Genomic DNA, 12,615 nt, shown 5'->3' on the forward strand with positions numbered 1-12,615 from the left:
GAAGATGAGGATAAGGGTATTCTGGAAAGTCACAAATATGAAAGAGAAGAGAACAAGGTTTGTCCAGGAAATGCTAACAGTATAACAAACTCATAGTGTCAGGTGTATAATATTGGGTAAGATGTATAATGTATACGCTTTATATACAGTGTTAAGTAAAGACTAGACTGGCAGAGCCTTGGTTCCCAGGAAAGTAGCTTGGACTTGACCAAGGGTATTGAGACTCCCTTCATATGGAAATAACAGTATTTGAATTACCTTTCTTTTTCTTTTTTTATATTTTCAAAATTGTAATTAGATATTACCAAATAAAGAAATAAACAACTCTTAACTTGGAGTACAAAATGCAAGCACCTTATTATTTTAAAGGTGCAAAAGCAAGAAAATATGACATAAACATCCATTTTTAGTCATCTGTGTGATGGGTAAATGCCATTTAAAAATATTTTCAATAGAAAAATGAGTTATAAATCAGTTTTCAGAAGATCAAAAAAATCAATGTTTAATACCAACTTTAACTATAAATAAAAAGAATATTGTCATTTCTCCTGTTTTTGCTTCAACATTTATGTCTTCTGCTCTTTGCCTTTTGGAAAAAGTATTGCATTGCAAGACTGCCGTCTTTTTGGACGAGGAGAAGGATCAAGATCTTTAATGTAACCTCTTCCCATACAAGTCTGAGTGGAAGGAAAACCAACTTCCCAGAAATTCTCTGGTGTGTTGGGTGGAATGTAGCGAAATCGGTGTCTTGAGCAGGAAGCCAACTTCTTTTCTCTTCTGCTGGAAAATCTGCGTAATAAATTTCACATTCCTTACATGTGTGTCCAAGCAATTTTTTTCTTTCTTCTTTTTTCCAAACCACCTCAATATGAGGAAAAGTTTGTAAGCTAGTCTCTCTTTCATCATCTTTAAAATATGGCTTCACAAACGCTTTCTGTTTGACTTTATCTTGTTTACCACCAGGAGAGTTTGGTTTTTTTGTAGCAGTTGACAACTCCTTCTCTTCATCTGCTACTTAGGGGAAGCTATCCACCAAACAGGATTCATATTCTTCATGTGTAGTCCTATCAAACATATCTTCCAAGCTATCTTTCATTTTTCTTTCTCCATTTGGACTTTTTTCTCCCTTCTGCTCTTGGGTCTTCATTTTTAAAAGCATAGTTTCACTAACCAACCTACAGTCCATGCCCACTGTCTTTCCTCCTGCTAATCTTGACTGACTGCCACCCTTTGTATCTACTACAGTAATATCCATTTTATACTGAGAAAGATTTGCTCCTGGATCTATACTCCACTGGATGTTTTCAAAGGATACATCTTGGTTGTTCTGTAGAGATTTTGTTTTAACAATTCTACATGGATTTAACTGAAGAACTGATGCTCCATGGACTGACCTGGTTTTTATTTTTATAGGCTCACGAAAACCAGCACCGTTCATGTCATCAAAAAGATTCTCTGTCTCCAAACTTTCACGTGGACGTAGAGGAATTTTAAAGATAGAATCTTCTTCCTTTATTTGTAACAGTGCTTTATTATCCGGAGATTTACTCAAGGACGGGAGGAGGGACTCCTGTAAACTGCTGGTCTCTTCTGGGGAATCTTTGGTTAATCCACAGCTCCCACTCAAGGCCTTACGGCTTGAGGAAGAGCCCTTTGCAACAGGCTTCAAAACCTCATAAAGGGTCACTTGCCTAAATCCAGTTTTAGAGTTGTCACTTCCTTGGCTTTTCTCTTGTCGCTTAATAGCTGAAAATCGATCAGACGGATCCAGAGGTTTATCCATCACATAGTCTCCATTCATGTAAGAATGACTATCCAGTGGAAAAGGAAAAGCATTTTCTTTAGCAAAGGAGGCTTGGGGGCAGCTTACTTCATCTTCACTTTCTTCCTTGATTTTCTTCCATTTGGTTCGGCCTCCCAGTGATTTCAGGGGTACCACATGTTTACCTTTATCAGTAACAGTATCTTTTTTTTTTTTTTTTTTTTTTTGCGGTACGCAGGCCTCTCACTGTTGTGGTCTCTCCTGTTGTGGAGCACAGGCTCCGGACGCGCAGGCTCAGCGGCCATGGCTCACGGGCTCAGCCACTCCGTGGCATGTGGGATCTTCCCGGACCGGGGCACGAACCCTCGTCCCCTGCATCGGCAGGCGGACTCTCAACCACTCACCACCAGGGGAGCCCAGTAACAGTATCTTTAATGTGACCAATACTATCCTGTTCACTTAGGGGTTCACTTGTATTTTTATTTATAAGCATCTGCTTATTAGAAGATGACTCGTTAGTGATCTTGTTCACTTCAGCCCCAAGATTATGATGTGTGAAAAGGGCACCATCTTCAGATTTTCATATAGGTTTCTCCGATCTAGAATTAGAAGTGTTGCTGAAAGACATTGTTTTCAGATGGTTTTTCTTACCAGTCTCTAAAAGAGAAGGGGACAAACTTGTATTCAAACCTAAACTATTTTTCACATTAGAGGTAGCTCCAAATACAGGAGATGATACCCAAGTAGTCAATTCTTCTTGAGGAGGAGTCTTTGAATTAGAATCTGAAAATCTTAAACTATCTTCACAATTTCTTCTAGATTCCTCAAAAGGTTTTCTGTGATCTCCTTCCACACAGTGGTAGAGCTCATCACCAAGTGGGCTCCTAGGACCTCGAAATTCAGATTCATCTTGAACACTAAGTCCAAGTGTTTCAGCAACAACTGTAGCTAAATTATCAGGAGGATAATTGCTTTTTCCATGTGTATTAGCCACTGGAGCTTGACTCTGATCGCAAGTGTCAGCCACTAGAATTTTACGGTCATTATGTTTATGTTGTGGATGAGGTGAAGACTTTGGTACTTTTCTCCATTCACGTGCACACCCAGAGTGCTTCAGTTTAGTATGTGTTGGTTCTACGTGTCGGATGTGGAGGTTCTCCTTCCTTCACAGCCGGTTAGTGCCAGAAAATGAAACGGTTGTTGCTGGTGAATCTGGAATAACATCTTCCTCAGATTCAAGATCGGTTGCTTGTTGTGGTTGATCATTCTCAATTTTCTGCTGCAGCTGTTCAGAAAGCTTTTTACTTTCTTCCTGCATTCTTTTCATTCATAAGCTCTGTGATAAGCTTAAGATTCTGCTGCTGAATATTTTCAAACTCTTGCTGTTTCTTCCGCATATGTTCTTCAGTTACCACACAGTGATCATGTAAACCTGCTCTTAATCGGTCTTCTACAATTTTAATGGTTTCATGAAGGACTTTCCGTGGCTCTCTCAGCTGTTGATTTTTGGTGAAGAATTCTTCTAGTCTTAGTGCATCTCAAATCCATTCCTTTTTCAGTTTGGTTACTTTTACTTGTAGACCTTGTACTTCTTTATCGTGATACTCCTTTAGTGTTGTCCAAAGATCCTTAAAGTCATTAGATACATCTGCAGAACTAGGGCTTCCACAACTGCTTCCTGAGACGTTCATCTTGCTTAATATGCTCACACTTCTACTGCCTAATGTTTTCTGACCTTCGCTGTTTGTTACATTATACAGGTCTGAAGTTGTCTTTGGCCAGTTCAAATACGGCTTGCAAGATGGCTCGAGATTCTCGAAAGCCCCATCAGGAAAGCGAGCACGCTATGGGGCAGGGAGGAGACGGCCGTTCGCTTTTCTCCTCATTCCCTCACCAATCTGCCAAACCGCCTGCAGCCCAGCCGCCCCCTCAGGGCAGCCTGCGGTTACCAGAGCTGGGGGAGGGCCCGAGGGCCCTGAATTACCTTTCTGATGATTTTAAGTAAATTAGTGTCTCCCGTTTTTCTAGATCTCATATCCACATTTCCTTATGGTAATTACAGCATGTCAGAATGTCTTAAAACAACCAGTCTTTTCAAATTTCCCAACAATGGACTTGATAAACAGAAAAAAATGAACCTAACAAAGAAATCACCATACTATTCAATTGAGTCCTCAGCCAGTGATTCATATGTGTAATCTGTCAAACATAGCTCACCCTATGTGAAAAAATCTTTCCTATAAGAAAATTTTTCTAAAAAAAACCTTCCACAGTAGCACAGTTCATCTTTTGTTTGTGCAAATGTATAAATGATCTGCTTTCCAGATGTGGGTGGTTGAACACATCAATCGTTAAGTAATTTGTTAGTTTCTCCATAGAAGTTCTATCAGCACCTGGTACTCTAACAAATGCTAGTATAACAATAATGTAATGAGGTTGGTGATGCTCCAAGTTTGGTGTTTGCTTTTCTTTGAGGAATCATAATGGAGAAAAGGAATGTCACAGTTTTCTGGCTGATTAAGCACCAAACAGTCCTGCCCTTTGCCTGGGTTGTAGCATTTTCCAGCATCTTAACATGGCTTGGTGACACGTACTTGATAGGATTGTCTCTTTCCTATCAGTCTGCCTTTGAGAATCACTGAATCTGAATTATACGTGTGACTTCTGAACTCATCTCGGTCCAACTCCATCACGTTAGAGATGAGCAATCTGAGGTCCGGAAAGATGAAATGACTGACAGTAATCTTTCAGCTGATCAGTGCTCACGTAGGATGTGAACCTGGGCTCTCAGTCGCGCTGTTACACTTCTCTTTCCGTCCTTTTGCCCTTCTTGAAGCTCAGGTCATGGTCTCATGATCAAGTATAATACTTGATAACTAATGAAGGTTTGTTGTTGAATGTATGAATTAGGTACACCAAAAATAACTTATTTTGCCCTCAAATTTGTTTGAAAAATTTTAACTTTAAGTTAATTTGTAAGACATGTAAAATAAATATACATAACACCTTTTACCTAGGATCATCAATTCTTAATAATTTGTCACATTTTCTTTCTTTCCTTTTTCTTTCCTTCCCCCTTCTTTCCTTTCTTCCCTCCTTCCTTCCTTCCTTCCTTCTTTCCTCCCTCTCTCTTTCTGGACATATATATATATATATATATATATATATATATATACACACCGTATATATGAGACATACATATATACACACAATGTGCATATATACACTTATGTGTATATACATATATATTCATAAGTGCATATATATATTTTCTCTGACATTGAGAAAAAGTTTCAGACATCATGAAAATTCACATCAAGTTCTTTATTGTGTATCTCCTCCACCCATTATCCAAAATTACCATAATGCAATTATCACACTCATGAAAATTAAATTGATACACTACTATTGTCTAATTTATAGTCAGTATTCGAATATCCACTTTTATTCTAGTAATGTATCTTATAGCTATTTCTTTTTCCATCCAATTCCTGATCCAACCAAGGATCAAAATTGCTTTAGTTATCATTCTCTTTAGTACTTTTACACCTAGTAGAGTTCTGCATTTTTTTGAAAGTCCATGACATGGACATTTTTGAAGACTCTAGACCTATTTTTTTTTAACATCTTTATTGGAGTATAATTGCTTTACAATGGTGTGTTAGTTTCTGCTTTATAACAAAGTGAACCAGTTATACATATACATCTGTTCCCATATCACTTCCCTTTTGCGTCTCCCTCCCTCCCATCCTCCCTATCCCACACCTCTAGGTGGTCACAAACCACCTAGCTGATCTCCCTGTGCTATGCGGCTGCTTCCCACTAGTTATCTATTTTACGTTTGGTGGTATATATATATGTCCATGCCACTCTCTTACTTCATCCCAGTTTACCCTTCCCCCTCCCCGTATCCTCAAGCCGATGCTCTAGTAGGTCTGTGTCTTTATTCCCGTCTTACCCCTAGGTTCTTCATGACCTTTTTTTAAATGTTTTTTTCTTAGATTCCATATATATGTGTTATCATGCTGTATTTGTTTTTATATTTCTGACTTCACTGTATGACAGACTCTGGGTTGATCCACTTCACTACAAATAACTCAATTTCATTTCTTTTTATGGCTAAGTAATATTCCATTGTATATATGTGCCATATCTTCTTTATCCATTCATCCGTTGATGGACACTTAGGTTGCTTCCATGTCCTGGCTATTGTAAATGATGCTGAAATGAGCATTTTGGTACATGACTCTTTTTGAATGATGGTTTTCTCAGGGTATATGCCCAGTAGTGGGATTGCTCGGTTGTATGGTCATTCTATTTGTAGTTTTTTAAGGAACCTCCATACTGTTCTCCATAGTGGTTTTATCAATTTACATTCCCACCAACAGTGCAAGAGGGTTCCCTTTACTCCACACCCTCTCCAGCATTTATTGTTCCTAGATTTTTTGATGATGACCATTCTGACTGGTGTGAGATGATATCTCATTGTAGTTCTGATTTGCATTTCTCTAATGATTAAAGATGCTGAGCATTCTTTCATGTGTTTGTTGGCAGTCTGTATATCTTCTTTGGAGAAATGTGTATTTAGGTCTTCTGTCCATTTTTGGATTGGGTTGTTTGTTTTTTTTGTTATTGAGCTGCATGTGCTGCTTGTAAATTTTGGAGATTAATTCTTTGTCAGTTGATTCATTTGTAAATATTTTCTCCCATTCCAAAGGCTGTCTTTGTGTCTTGTTTATGGTTTCCTTTCCTGTGCAAACCTTTTAAGTTTCATTAGGTCCCATTTGTTTATTTTTGTTTTTATTTCCATTTCTCTAGGAGTTGGGTCAAAAAGGATGTTGCTGTGATTTGTGTTATAAAGTGTTCTGCCTATGTTTTCCTCTAAGAGTTTGATAGTGTCTGGCCTTACATTTAGGTCTTTAATCCATTTTGAGTTTATTTTTGTGTATGGTGTTAGGGAGAGTTCTAATTTCATACTTTTACATGTACCTGTCCAGTTTTCCCAGCACCACTTACTGAACAGGCTGTCTTTTCTCCACTGTATATTCTTGCTTCCTTTATCAAAGATAAGGTGACCAGATGTGTGTGGGTTTATCTCTGGGCTTTCTATCCTGGTCCATTGATCTATATTTCTCTTTTTGTGCCATTACCATACTGTCTTGATTACTCTAGCTTTGTAGTATAATCTGAAGTCAGGGAGCCTGATTCCTGCAGCTCCATTTTTCGTTCTCAAGATTGCTTTGGGTCTTTTGTGTTTCCATACAAATTGTGGAATTTTTTGTTCTAGTTCTGTGAAAAATGCCAGTGGTATTTTGATAGGGATTGCATTGAATCTGTAGATTGCTTTGGGTAGTAGAGTCATTTTCACAATGTTGATTCTTCCAATCCAAGAACATGGTTTATCTCTCCATCTATTTGTATCATCTTTAATTTCTTTCATCAGTATCTTATAATTTTCTGCATACAGGTCTTTTGTCTCCTTAGGTTGGTTTATTCCTAGATATTTTATTCTTTTTGTTACAATGGTAAATGGGAGTGTTTTCTTAATTTCACTTTCAGATTTTTCATCATTAGTGTATAAGAATGCCAGAGATTTCTGTGCATTGATTTTGTATCCTGCTACTTTACCAAATTCATTGATTAGCTCTAGTAGTTTTCTGGTAGCAGAAAACTTTTATGGCTGTTAGCATTTGCCTTCTGTATTGAGGTGCTCCTATGTCGGGTGCATAAATATTTACAATTGTTATATCTTCTTCTTGGATCGATCCCTTGATCATTATGTAGTGTCCTTCTTTGTCTCTTGTAATAGTCTTTACAGTATATTTTGTCTGATATGAGAACTGCTACTCCAACTTTCTTCTGATTTCCATTTGCATGGAATATCTTTTTCCATCCCCTCACTTTCAGTCTGTATGTGTCCCTAGGTCTAAAGTGGGTCTCTTGTAGACAGCATATATACGGGTCTTGTTTTTGTATCCATTCAGCCAGTCTGTGTATTTTGGTGGGAGCATTTAATCCATTTACATTCAAGGTAATTATCGATATGTATGTTCCTATTCCCATTTTCTTAATTGTTTTGGGTTTGTTATTTTAGGTTTTTTCCTTCTCTTGTGTTTCTTGCCTAGAGAAGTTCCTTTAGCATTTGTTATAAAGCTGGTTTGGTGGTACTGAACTCTCTCAGCTTTTGCTTGTCTGTAAAGGTTTTAATTTCTCCATCAAATCTGAATGAGATCCTTGCTGGGTAGAGTAATCTTGGTTGTAGGTTTTTCTCCTTCATCAATTTAATATGTCCTGCCACTCCCTTCTGGCTTGCAGAGTTTCTGCTGAAAGGTCAGTTGTTAACCTTATGGGGATTCCCTTGTGTGTTATTTGTTGTTTTTCCCTTGCTGCTTTTAATATGTTTTCTTTGTACTTAATTTTTGATAGTTTGATTAGTATGTGTCTTGGCGTGTTTCTCCTTGGATTTATTCTGTATGGGACTCTCTGTGCTTCCTGGACTTGGTTAACTATTTCCTTTCCCATATTAGGGAAGTTTTCAACTATAATCTTTTCAAATATTTTCTCAGTCCCTTTCTTTTTCTCTTCTTCTTCTGGGACCCCTATGATTTGAATATTGGTGCATTTAATGTTGTCCCAGAGGTCTCTGAGACTGTCCTCAGTTCTTTTCATTCTTTTTTCTTAATTCTGCTCTGCAGTAGCTGTTTCCACTCTTTTATCTTCCAGGTCACTTATCCGTTCTTCTGCCTCAGTTATTCTGCAATTGATCCCATCTAGAGTATTTTTAATTTCATTTATTGTGCTGTTCATTGTTGTTTGTTTAATCTTTAGTTCTTCTAGGTCCTTGTTAAATGTTTCTTCCATTTTCTCTATTCTGTTTCCAATATTTTGGATCATCTTTACTACCATTATTCTGAATTCTTTTTCACGTAGACTGCTTATTTCCTCTTCATTTGTTAGGTCTGGTGGGTTTCTACCTTGCTCCTTCATCTGCTGTGTGTTTTTCTGCCTTTTCATTTTGCTTATCTTACTGTGTTTGGGGTCTCCTTTTCGCAGACTGCAGGTTCGTAGTTCCCGTTGTTTTTGGTGTCTGCCCCCAGTGGCTAAGGTTGGTTCAGTGGGTTGTGTAGGCTTCCTGGTGGAGGGGACTATTGCCTGTGTTCTGGTGGATGAGGCTGGATCTTGTATTTCTGGTGGGCAGGTCCACGTCTGGTGGTGTGTTTTGGGGTGTCTGTGGCCTTATTATGATTTTAGGCAGCCTCTCTGCTAATTGATGGGGCTCTGTTCCTGTCTTGCTAGTTGTTTGGCATAGGGTGTCCAGCACTGTAGCTTGCTGGTCGTTGAGTGAAGCTGGGTGTTGGTGTTGAGATGGAGATCTCTGGGAGATTTTCACCGTTTGATATTATGTGGAGCTGGGAGGTCTCTTGTGGACCAGTGTCCTGAAGTTGGCTCTCCCACCTCAGAGGCACAGCACTGACTCCTGGCTGGAGCACCAAGAGCCTGTCCTCCACATGGCTCAGAATAAAAGAGAGAAAAAAATAGAAGGAAAGAAAGAAAGAGGATAAAATAAAATAAAATAAAGATAAAATAAAATAAAGTTGTTAATATAAAAATTATCAAGGAAAAAATTTTAAAAAGTAAAAAACAAAAAACAAAAAACGGACAGACTGAACCCTAGGACAAATGGTGAAAGCAAAGCTATAGACAAATCTCACACAGAAGCATTTAGATACACATTCACAGAAAGAGGAAAAAATAATATATCTTTGCTCCCAAAGTCCACTCCTCAATTTGGGATGATTCATTGTCTATTCAGGTATTCCACAGATGCAGGTACATCAAGTTGATTGTGGAGCTTTAATCTGCTGCTCCTGAGGCTGCAGGGAGGGATTTCCCTTTCTCTTCTTTGTTCGCACAGCTCCCGGGGCTCAGCTTTGGATTTGGCCCCGCCTCTGCGTGTAGGTCGCCGGAGGGCGCCTGTTCTTTGCTCAGACAGGATGGGGTTAAAGGAGCCGCTGATTGGGGGCTGTGGCTCACTCAGGCCGGGGTTGGGGGGGGAGGCGGGGGGAGGGGCACGGCGTGAGGGGCGTGCCTGCGGCGGCAGAGGCCGGCATGACGTTGCAGCAGCCTGAGGCGCGCCGTGCCTTCTCCCCGGGAAGTTGTGCCTGGATCACGGGACCCGGGAGGGGCGGTGTGGAGAGTGACCTGTGCTCACACACAGGCTTCTTGCCCGCGCTTTTAGGCGCGGCTCGCGCCAGTCTCTGGAGCTCATTTAGGCGGTGCTCTGAATCCCCTCTCCTCACGCACCAGGAAACAAAAGAGGTAAGAAAAAGTCTCTTGTCTCTTCAGCAGCTCCAGACTTTTTCCTGGACTCCCTCCCAGGTAGCCGTGGCGCACTGGCCCCGTTCAGGCTGTGTTCACGCCGCCAACCCCGGTCCTCTCCCTGCGCTCCGACTGAAGCCCGAGCCTCAGCTCCCAGCCCCGCCCGCCCCGGCGGTTGAGCAGACAAGCCTCTCGGGCTGGTGAGTGCTGGTCAGCACCGATCCTCTGTGCGGGAATCTCTCCGCTTTGCCCTCCGCACCCCTGTGGCTGTGCTCTCCTCTGCGGCTCCGAAGCTTTCCCCCTCCGCCACCCGCAGTCTCCACCCGCGAAGGGGCTTCCTAGTGTGTGGAAAAGTTTCCTCCTTCACAGCTCCCTCCCACTGGTGCGGATCCCGTCCCTATTCTTTTGTCTCTGTTTTTTCTTTTGCCCTACCCTGGGATGTGGGGAGTTTCTTGCCTTTTGGAAGGTCTGAGGTCTTCTGCCAGTGATCAGTGGGTGTTCTATAGGAGCAGTTCCACGTGTAGATGTATTTCTGGTGTATCTGTGGGGAGGAAGGTAATCTCCGTGTCTTACTCTTCCGCCATCTTCTCAAATCTCCCTAGACCATTTTTTTTGTTGTCTGGATTTGTCTGATTTTTCCTTATGATTAGAATCAGGTTAAACCTTTTTGGCAAGAAACTGCCAAAGTGATATTACATCTTTCTTAGCACATTAATTCAAGTAACACACGATGTCAGCATAACCCATCATTGTTGATGTTAAATCAATCAACTAGTTAAGGTGATGTCTAGTTGATAAGAGCCTTTTAAGCAGTTAAATATTATCTGGATTCTAACTTTGTCATATAGTACCTACCAGATTGTCTATACATTTCAATTTTTATGTTCTGTAAATTTTCAAAATTAAAAATATTGGTTATATAGTAAAAAAATTTATTTTTAGCCTCAAGACTAATTTTTTATATTTTCATCTCCTTTCTTTATACCTATTTTTAATATATTCTGAAGTATGGAATTCATTATTTGTATGCTTCTGCTTTTTTTTTTTTTTTTTTGCGGTATGCGGGCCTCTCGCTGTTGTGGCCTCTCCCGTTGCGGAGCACAGGCTCTGGACGCGCAGGCTCAGCGGCCATGGCTCATGGGCCCAGCCGCTCCGCAGCATGTGGGATTTCCCGGACGTGGGCATGAACCCGCCTCCCCTGCATCGGCAGGTGGACTCTCAACCACTGCGCCACCAGGGAAGCCCTGCTTCTGCTTTTTGATGACAGATTTTTCAGCATTTTAAATATGGTTTTATTTGCTATTATAGAAGAAAGCATGTCATTTACACAGTTATTATTTGACTAGCATCATCATTTCTTCTAACCCAATAAATCAAACATCACTAGATGACTAAAATCTGACCATGGCTGTAGTCATGACATATTAAGCTTTTCAACCTACTAATAACCTCATAAATTTAATATGCAGAATATGCACAGTGAAGTAACTTGTGTTCTGTTAATATTGCATTAAACATCTAGCAATTAATAACATTATGTTCAACTGTGTGATTCCAATTAACAATTAACATAGGCACTAAAAACACCAATAATTACTGACTTTTTTATAGAGTACAAAAACACTTTGACATCTTCTGAAGTATTTGCCGTATGAAATTATCTCTCATCAGTGTTATATTTTGACCTGTACTTAGTGTAACTAAATTATTTTCACTTGAATCTGATAACTTGAAGTTTACATAAAAGATAACAATTTGATGTTGCTTGTAACCTCATTCAGATACCATGTTGCCTTGGATAATCGTGTTTGCCAGTGTTTAATTAGGAGTACGCAGCATCATTTTGACAAAAGAAAGATATTCCAAGAAAGAAAGCATCCCTAAGGCCTTGGTGTTTCTTTTGCATCACACTAATTCTCTTGCCAAGTTGGCTATCTTTCATTCAGGCTGCTTGCCATTGTACATTCCATGTGTCAGCCTGAATCCGTCTCTTCAACACTGACAAGTTTTTCTTGATCTCAGAGATCGATCAAGGTTTTCACACAGGAAAAGAAATTAATATTTTTTTCAGAGTTATTTTTTATTTTTTAGTAAAACCCAGAACTCTAAAAGCATTTATTTGTCAGCAAATTATAATCAACTCTGTCTCTGTGCTTTGACAAAAAAGTGCTATACCTGGAATGCTTTTTCCTGAGGTTTCCAAGTAAAAATTGAAAGGGCATTAAGTGAGGCCATATGGGAAGCCATTCACTGCTCCATGTTTCTTGTAATGCACGCAGGTATCCCTGCAGGTACAATGTTGTCCCTAACAGTCACATTTAAGCACGACCACCAGGGATGCTCTTCCTATGGAGGAATCACCGTGAAAACTTCTTAACAACCTTGTCAATTTCTAATAAACTATTTCTAAAAGGTAATGTTCTCATGTGGTGTAACCCCATAACAGAATGGAAACAGGCTTAGAGAAATTGAATTTCATGATTTGGAAGGGTTATTTAGTGTAATGTTTCTTAAACTTGAAAGATAATCAGAAT

At 39.7% G+C, this 12,615-nt stretch overlaps 1 pseudogene; it reads right to left on the minus strand.

The window, feature by feature from the left end:
- Positions 1-415: 415 nt before the first annotated feature.
- LOC116763553 lies at positions 416-3,453 on the minus strand (annotated as a pseudogene).
- Positions 3,454-12,615: the final 9,162 nt, after the last annotated feature.

Source organism: Phocoena sinus, chromosome 12, assembly GCF_008692025.1.
Source record: "Phocoena sinus isolate mPhoSin1 chromosome 12, mPhoSin1.pri, whole genome shotgun sequence".
NCBI lineage: Eukaryota > Metazoa > Chordata > Mammalia > Artiodactyla > Phocoenidae > Phocoena > Phocoena sinus.